The 9,230-nt window shown below is 40.2% G+C and overlaps 1 protein-coding gene across 1 annotated transcript in view; it reads right to left on the bottom strand.

Annotated features, from left to right (window-relative positions):
- Positions 1-2,064: 2,064 nt before the first annotated feature.
- LOC102288915 (potassium voltage-gated channel subfamily A member 1) overlaps positions 2,065-9,230 on the bottom strand; it is a 39,603-nt gene continuing 32,437 nt past the window's right edge. Inside the window, exon 2 of the mRNA XM_005937085.2 lies at positions 2,065-2,262. The gene's annotated coding sequence lies outside the window, so the exon portion shown is untranslated. The remainder of the gene's footprint in view (positions 2,263-9,230) is intronic.

Genomic DNA, 9,230 nt, shown 5'->3' with positions numbered 1-9,230 from the left:
TTATACTCAACAAGTCACCTCAGTTATCACTGTTATCAGACAGAAGTGATCTTCACTAACATATTGACTTGTGTCTGACTTCTTTCACAAAGTTTATCAGCCTCTTCCAGACAAAATAGATTTGGATGCTTCTCACCCGGCATTGACAGCTGAGGTAAACAGTGGACTGACAAAGATAGGGAAAGAAAAATCTAGGGCTGATCTGGTCTGGAGTGACTTTGCTTTCTGGGTACACTCACTACAGATGAACAGCAACTAAAGCTTTGAGGTGTCTCAGGGATAAAAACATAAAATATTTAAGTGAAACATTTATTTTTAATTTTTCTGATTTATTGCTAAGTGTTAATATTATTCAAACATGTTAAAAATAGTTTGGATATTATTTTATTATATAATATATTAGTTACAGTGTTTTAACTACAGCCATTACGTGATGTTTTAGATATCTCTTGGCTGATTAAAATTTGTTTGTCCTACAGTGGCCACGGTCGCTAGGTATGTACTTGAATTGCAAGACGCAAAAAAACAGAACTCAGTTGACTACAGTCTGCAATCTGCTGACTTCTGGTGGTGATATTTTACACTCTGGAACTTTAATGTTACAGAAAGCCTTTTTTTATATAAAATTAAATAGGTCAGAAAATGAAGATTTGCTTGATAAAATATTGAACTGGATGTCAACTTGTGCTGCCCTGTCACAGCTCCTGGCGATGGTCATTTACACACAAAGTGTTGTTTTGGTGTGTGTGCTGTTATGTGAGGTATCTGACAAAATGACATTTTAGAATCCTTTAGGATGCCAGTTTAACACAACATCAACATTTCAGTCTCCAAAAAGCAGCAGGACCCTTGTTTTCCCGTTGTTCTGCAAATTCACTTGAAAACCAAAGATGTTTCAGTTTTATCACATTTATAAAGCATCCAAAGGAGACGAACACACTTAACTGAGATGTTTAGGGTGTGGACAGTTTTATAGGAACTACCAGCTCCAATCCTTTGCTTAGTTGACTTGGCTGCCCTGTAGAGGTACTACTCATTTATATAATTTTAAAAATAAATATATAATCGATAAGCTGTCATGTAACCCTTGAAATCTGTAATTGCTGGTAAAGTTATTTTATTTTTTTCATTTTTTATAAAGCTCATAGAAAAATTACAGTTTGAATGGGTGGTTTTGTTGAGTATGCTTTCAAATAAAGGGTTATTCTAGAAATACCATTTGTATTTTAGACACTTAACTAATTGACTCCACTAGATCCCTGTTTCATTGATTTGTTATCCAGCCATTATTCTGTGACATATTTGAAAGTTTACAGTACTTTATGTCCAATTTGTAAAGGAGACACTCATTCATGTCTCTCTCTACAGGCACACATAATCATGCCACTTAAAGTTGCTTGACTGATATGTAGGAGGAAGTACAAAATAACAGCAAGAAAAACAGGCCACACAAAGGTAGGGAGTACTAAATACTTCGGATTCAAGGCCCTGAAAAAAACAGGAAACAAACAGCTAAGATGAGCTGACACGTGAGAATGTGAGATCCTGAATGCATCTTGCTGTTAGGGACACCGGTCATTTGAAATGCTTCGTCCATTGTTATCTGAGATAGGCTATGGCTTTGGCCCTGGTCACAGCAGGAAGGGGAGGATTTAAGGAAAACTAAACACCCTTTTTACCAACAAGTGAAGGTCCCGTCTTTGTTAAAATTTGTTTTTTGTTTGTATCCCATCATCTCTCTTACACCGTTTTAGAAAAATAGAAATCAGGAAAAAATCATTAAAAAAATAAACCAAAAAGTTCATCCAAAGTCTACATCCACATAACAGCTTCACGTAAATATCAATGATATTGCACAGCAAGGGATTTCTTCCGATATGAAGTAAATCACTGACATAGTTGGTTGATTAAAAAAAGAACACGGTGGGATGTTAAAATGATTGAAATGTTGCATGTCGGGCTTTATTGTTTTTTTTTCTTCAGAGAGACAGCAGCAGGATCCCGGGCCCTCCTTCATCAGGCAGATATGTCCTCTGAGTCCTGCTTGAAAAAAGAAAAAAAGTAAAAAAAAAAAAAAAAAAAAGAAAGCTTCAGAAGTATCACTGGTGAGTTTTGGTTGAAGGCACAGAGTTCTAAAAAGGGTGGATGATGCTGATTTTCAAAGCACAGCAGCAGGTTTTTAGTTGTTGGCGTTTCCTGATGGAGGGGATTCCTGTGGTCGGATCGACTCTCCTGATGGTTGGAGGGCAGGGCTTAAACTCTCTGTGGACACATAAACAAGAATATGGGATGTGTTAGTGTGGGGAGAATAGAAAAACTGGAAAATATCCACAAAGCATATTCCACTAAAGATCCACAACTTTGATGCCAAAATAAACACTCTGCAGACACATTCGGGCCTAATCCAGGCTGCTTATGGCACTGTTGGCCAAGTTATAGAAAATGAGCCAGATGTGACACAACAAACATGATATCTGGCTGATATAAAGAGGTTGTGTGCCTGAGTTGATGCAGCTAAATCCACCAATAAATGAGGCCTAATGTTGTGCAAAATCAGCTGTTGATACCAGGCCACATCTGGGCCAAACAGGTGGTACTTACTTAGGATGCTGCTGTGGCAACTACAGAGAAAAAAAGCTAATCCTTCTGGATGCATTCAGAGTTGAAGTGCTTGTTTCTATGGGTGTTTTGACACATACATTTTGGGCATCATGTGACCCAAAGAAACCTGCACATTTGGGCCAAACATTCAGTGCTAATCAGAACGATCAGAGAAAGGCAGCCGTCATTACTGGACCTGAAAAACTCCAATATAAACCAGATGATTGTACTTCTCATAGATCAAAAGAAAAGCGTTAGTTCTTCCAATGACCAGGAAATATGTAGGTTTAGGTGAGATTTTTGGGAGGGTGGGGTGGGGGTCCTTGTATAACTGCAAAAGTTGTTTTATTAGCTGTAGCAAACTGAGCTGAGTCGACACAACTGTCAAATTTAAAGGATCAAATTTATCATTTTGCCACCACTGTCCCCTCACAGGAAGAAGGTTGCTGGTTCAAACCCCAGCTGGGTTCATTCTTTGACTTTGCTTGTTTTCCCTGTAGCTTAGTGGTTCATCTCCAGGTCCATAGTCCAAAGACCTGCATGTTGGGTTAATTGGGGATAATAAATTGGCTGCAGATGTGGATATGTTATCCCAACCCGTTCTCACTCCCAAAGCGTAACATTTTACGCTAGGTGACAAATCGTCACCATATTACGTTTTCGGCTACCCACCACGTTCCTAAATGACGACCTCGGAAAAAAGAGGAAATATGAGAACCGTCTGGACTGAATCTACACATGTTCGCTCTTTTTCTTCAAATCACTTAGAAACACGCTATTTAACATCATTAAAGTCCTGGTTAAGGTCAGGAATAAGTTTATGGTCAGGGCTAGGGATAAGGTTAGGTTTAGGGCTGGAATACAGGGCTGGAACATCTATTACCGCAGAAGCGTCACTGCACTGGATTCCAGCCATAACCCGCCGCGTACCATAAGAACGCCGAAGGTCTCCTTTCGCGTTCCTCAGGAACGCCGCGGGACGTGACAAAACGTCGACATGTTACGCCTCGGGAGTGAGAACGCTCTGGTTATCCTGTACCTTAAAGCAGGATTTAGCGTTACAGTAACTGATCCTGCAGACCCAATGTGCTCCACAGCAGGCTATTCTCCAGATCAGAGACCAACAGGCAGGAAATCACCGACCAATCAAATTCCTGCACAATGAGGTCACCATCCCTGAAGATTCCTGAGAGCTCAGAATGCAGATAGTCAGAGGGTCTGAAGGTTTTTTTCTGGGGTTTAAAGACTTTGTCAGAACAGCTTCAGTTAGAAATTTAGATCCTGAGAGAAACTTTATTCCCGATGTTTCGTTTTGGCCACAAACAATATTTACTATTCTACAAGAATCAACATCTGAACCTAAATCACAGCATCTGCTTGTATTTGGACTTTATATCACATTTGCACACAGTCTGCTTGTCTTTATTTTTACTCTCAGACTGTGGTAACTGGCACCTTCCCTCTTGCTTCAAATAAACTTTATTAATACAGCAGCTCTTTCAGCTTCAGGGCTTTTACTGTTTTCACATTCACACACACACACACACACACACACACACACACACACACACACACACACACACACACACACACACAGATGAATACACAGTTAGTTTTATCACATTGATAACCCCCTGCATGTGATTTCAGATTAGCAGTTAGTTTAAGTGAATCCAGATAAGGAAAGTAGATCCTGGGTATTTTGAACCTGCTTCATGGTCAGTGTTGGGGAGTTAAGGAATAGATGTACCAGTGTTATATATTTAAAATTCAAAATATGAGTATTCCGTTACAGTTACCTAAATTGAATTTGCATACAGGTATTAATGCTATCATAATCTAAGTTAATATAATAATAATAATAATAATAATGGATTGGATTTATATAGCGCTTTTCAAGGCACCCAAAGCGCTTTACAATACCACTATTCATTCACTCTCACATTCATACACTGGTGGAGGCAGCTACAGTTGTAGCCACAGCTGCCCTGGGGCAGACTGACAGAAGCGAGGCTGCCATATCGCGCCATCGGCCCCTCTGGCCAACACCAGTAGCTATAAACTAACTTCAGCTAATGCCAGCTAACAATGTTAGCTTGGTGGCGAGCTAGTTTCCTCTTTGTGTTGTATCTTCTGTGTGTCTTTGATTGTGCATGAATGTTTAAACCGGGAGGGAGAAATGGAACTTTGTCACATTTTTTACTCCACAGATTATAAACCAGTGTGTGAGGGTTTGTGTAGATAGGAAAGAAGCTGAGAGTAAGAGGGCTTCTGCAGGGTGGTCGACAGCTCAGGATCTGCATGTGCCTCCACCCCCACCTTACACCATCTTCCTCGAAGTTAATCCACCAGCAGTGGCAGCAGATGGTGCTGCGAGCGTCCACGGCTGTGCCCTCAGCAGCTCCTGTAGTTATGATTGCACGTCTGAGGCATTAAGTTGGATCAGTGTAATCCACTGCAGCATATGCAGCAGCCAAATCCAGCAGGCAGGAAAACCTTCCTCCTACACTTTCCCTCAACAAATGCTCTCCAAGAGGGTCACGAGGTGTTACCACGACTGACAACACCCCCCACCCCCACCCAGCTGCCAAATAAACACATCAGTCCTGTACTCGAAGCGTGTGATGTCTTCACTACGAATACACTCTGAAAGGAAACTGCAGGTTTAAATAAAAGGCTAAACTGAGATTTGAAAGGAGAGTTTAATCTCATCCCACTAACCTCACACTCACAGAGCTGAGACGCCACAGCACAGTGTGAATCCCACCAAAGCAGACGGCCTTTCAATCACATAGGCTCTGAGACCACTGTCCTTTGCAGACATGTGTTACGTAACAATAACAACATTCTGCCATTCAGAGTGAACGCTTCTTATAGCTTCATCCTCAGTTTCTTTAAAATACCAGTAATCCTCGGGATCTCAGCTCTGAATATGTAGGAAGAGGATTCAGTGAAAAGTTAGTGGGTCGAGATAAAGTTTACTGTGGTCTAAGGAGCTTGGAAAGAAAAGCGTCTGGACTTCTGTAAGTTGCTTGAAGACGTTTCGCCTCTCATCCGAGAAGCTTCTTCAGTTCTAGGGTCAAATGGTGGAGAGTCCCAGATTAAATCTCTGTGGGAGTAACCCACCAAGAGGGACAATGGACCCCCTAACGATCCTCTACCTAATCACACGAGCCAAGGTGGGAAGACGGCTGTAGGTCACAATCAACCAAGTTTGCGCTCATTGTGAAACCTATCTTTTTTTTCTTTTTTTTTAAATCACTTTATTTAAATATCAAAATTCACAATTACAAATACACATAATACAAGCACCATGCACAAATTATTCACATCTTATTTTACATTTTACAATAATAAAAGCTCCCACGGCAAGTCGTTTCCTAATTTCATATCTCTCGTTTTTCTTCTTCTCAGCTCAGTTACAATGTTTTTACATACTGTGAAACTACTTATCATTTTTTGTTCTATAACACCTTTAGCCCTTGTTTTCCATATGTGTACATTTATAATGCACATCACCAGCCAAAACAATCTTCTTTTATTTTCACTCATCTTTTCTTTAAACAAACCATATCTTACTGATTTTGTATTATTTTCAATATTAAAACCTAGTTTTTCCATCCTCCTTCTTATTTCAACCGTCCTGTAACACGATATCAATAGATGATCAAGAGTTTCGTTTTCATCACAATTCTCCATAGGGCATTTCTTAGTAGTAACGAAGCAACTCCACAGAACTACAGCTCTTACTGGGAGACGTCCGACAGAGATAAGCCACGCTGTATCTCTCATGTTCTCGGATATTACTTTATCATATATGTTTTTAACTATTTTCTGATTTTCTTCTTTTTCCACAGCCTTATATTGTATGATACCTTCATTTTTTTTAGATTGATTTTATTATATATTTGTTTTGAGTTTAATTGTAAAAGATTTAAGCCATCCAATTTCCACTGATCCACAAGATCCCCAAACACAAGTTTAAAGTGGCACTCCCATTCGGGCTCTCCCTTTCATTTTTTTCCACAAAGATTTCTTCCCTTGGATCCAGTGGGTGCTTCGCGCAAATGCGCTATATACATTTTTTAGAAAAGGAATCATCAAAATAATGCTAAGATCTGGCGCTCTTAATCCTCCATTTTCTTTTCCTTTATACATTAATTTCCTCTGCGTTACTTCGTGGTTTGTCCCCCAAATCAATTTGGTACACAATTTACTTAATTTAATAACAGTTTTCTGAGGAGGGGGAAAGACAGTAGCCAGAAACAACAACTTTGTGAAACCTATCCGCCCCCTATCATGTGATTTCCTGAGGTCAGATGGCCCAGGATGTGAGTGGGCATTAAGGCGTCTGGGAAGGGATCTCAAAACTGGATTATAGATGGCAGACAGTTGGTGTCGTAAACCACGGACTCTGTTCAAGGATGGTCGCATTTATGTCCACTATGAGTGACCATCTTTGATTCACAGTTTAAAATAATCCTTTATATGATTGCCAAAAAGTTGATTCTGTTCATTTGGATGTAGCATTTTCAGTGGGAGAAACTGACTGCAGGTTTCCCCAACCTTATAAACACCACATTTGCAAAATGACTGAAACTAGCACCACTGACTAACATTAGGCTGTGAGGGCAGTTTCATGATTATTAATATGCAAATTCTCATGACGATTGATTGACAACCACTGATCAAAGACCATCAAAGGCCACTTTAAGCAATGCAGAGCCCTTAGCATCCAACATGAGCATAAAGGAGAGGAAAGCACTCACAAGGGTAGGTGCACAGTTTTGCTAAACCAGAAAGACTATCATGAGAAATACTTATGAGCCCCTGAAATGAGACCCAGGAAGTAGTTACAGGAAGAGAGTGGTTGTCTGAAGCAGTTAGAACAAGACAAAGCTATTGACTGGACCACATACCACAGGCTATATCCAGAGGAAGCTACACCAAGTCTGTATGGTTTACCAAAGATACATAATCAGGGTGTACCTTTAAGACCAATTGTCTGTATGATCAACTCGGTCACCTATAATATCTCAAAGTTTCTGGCTTTGATCCTCAACTTGTTGGTAGGCAGCTGTGAACACCAAGTCCAGAACACCTTAGACTTTGTTGACAAGGTAAGAGATGTCATTATGGAGGGAGATGAAACAATGGTCTTGTACAATGTTACATCTCTCTTCACTTGTGTTCCAGTCACTGTAGCAGTGTCAGTAGTCCGTAAGAGATTGCAGGATGATCCCAACCTCAGTAACAGGACCACCACTACTAAGTCATTGGTTCAGGTATGCAGATGACATCTGGGTGAAAATCAAATCTCAGGTTGTACCACAATTTGTTGATGACATTAACTTGGTGGACCAACATATTGAGTTCACCATGCAGGATATGAAAAGTAGCAGGTTAGCCTTCTTAGACTGTGAAATGTCAATCATTAATGGGGTAAAGTTAAAGGTTTATTTTTACCGTAAACCTACGCATACGGATCAGTATTTAAGGTTTGAGTCTCATTATCCACTGGGGTACAAACTGGGTGTCATCAGGATGCTACAACACAGGGCAAACACCATCCCCACAGACACAGCAGCCAGGGAATAAGAAAAACATCATATCAAGAAGGCTCTGAGTAAATGTGCTTACCCTAGCTGGACATTTGTCAAAGCTGGGAAGGCACCTAAAGAAAGCTCCAGGCATTATTAATATCTGCCCTTCATGACATCACAAAGTAGTCTGCAGCTGAGCGTTTGGCTCACATGAACGAGTGTTTTAAAACCTCTGACTGAAACTGTGCCAACAATTTATTAATCCTGTATTTAATAGTGACTAACGGAGCAATTTATGCACACACAAAGACAGGAGGCCGAGCTGAAGATGTTCAGAGTGAGAAGTGAGCAGGATGGACAGGATTATAAATGAGTCCATCAGAGGGACAGCTTAAAGGTACAATTGTTGTCTTTAGATTTTGCCACAAACCATCTTGTTTGTAATAACCACATAAAAACTGTTCCAGAAAAGGGTTAAATGATTGATAAAAACCCAAACATTTCTGAATCAGCAGCTGTTTTATTCACAATGAAATAAACAATAATACAATAATTTTAAAATGTTGTGAAAAATTTGAAAACATGGTGAAAAGGCTTTTTATCTGGGCTTTGTTGGTGCTCTGGTCGATCTCACTATTCTCCACTAGGAGGAGCTGGAGGATTTGCTTCTCTCCTGTTAGGAGGAGTGTGGGTTGTGTTTTTCTTTGGTTGGTTTTTGGTGTCAGGGCACCCAGCCTGTCCTGTTTTGTTTATGCTTTGCTTTGAAATTCAGTGAAATGATCATGGATTGGTTAGAGTCGGTTAAGGCTCTGCTGTTTCTGAGGATTTATGTCTGGAAAGGTTTAAAATGAAATGAAGGAAATGATTTGATGCCACTTCCCTCCCCATCTCACACAGGCTCAACTCTACACGTGAAATTTTACATTAAGATGAGAACAATGACATTTGGGCGCTCGCTCTTAACGCTCCAGCAGCTTCATTGCCCTCTGGACTATTTAAAGCTGGGATGTGTTGTTTCATTTGTGTGTGTGTGTGTGTGTGTGTGTGTGTGTGTGTGTGTGTGTGTGTGTGTGTGTGTGTGTGTGT

This window comes from Haplochromis burtoni, unplaced genomic scaffold (assembly GCF_018398535.1).
Source record: "Haplochromis burtoni strain Fernald_Lab_line unplaced genomic scaffold, NCSU_Asbu1 Contig_224, whole genome shotgun sequence".
NCBI lineage: Eukaryota > Metazoa > Chordata > Actinopteri > Cichliformes > Cichlidae > Haplochromis > Haplochromis burtoni.
The sequence above is the reverse complement of the archived record's forward strand: the minus strand, read 5'-3'. Positions and strand labels throughout refer to the sequence as shown.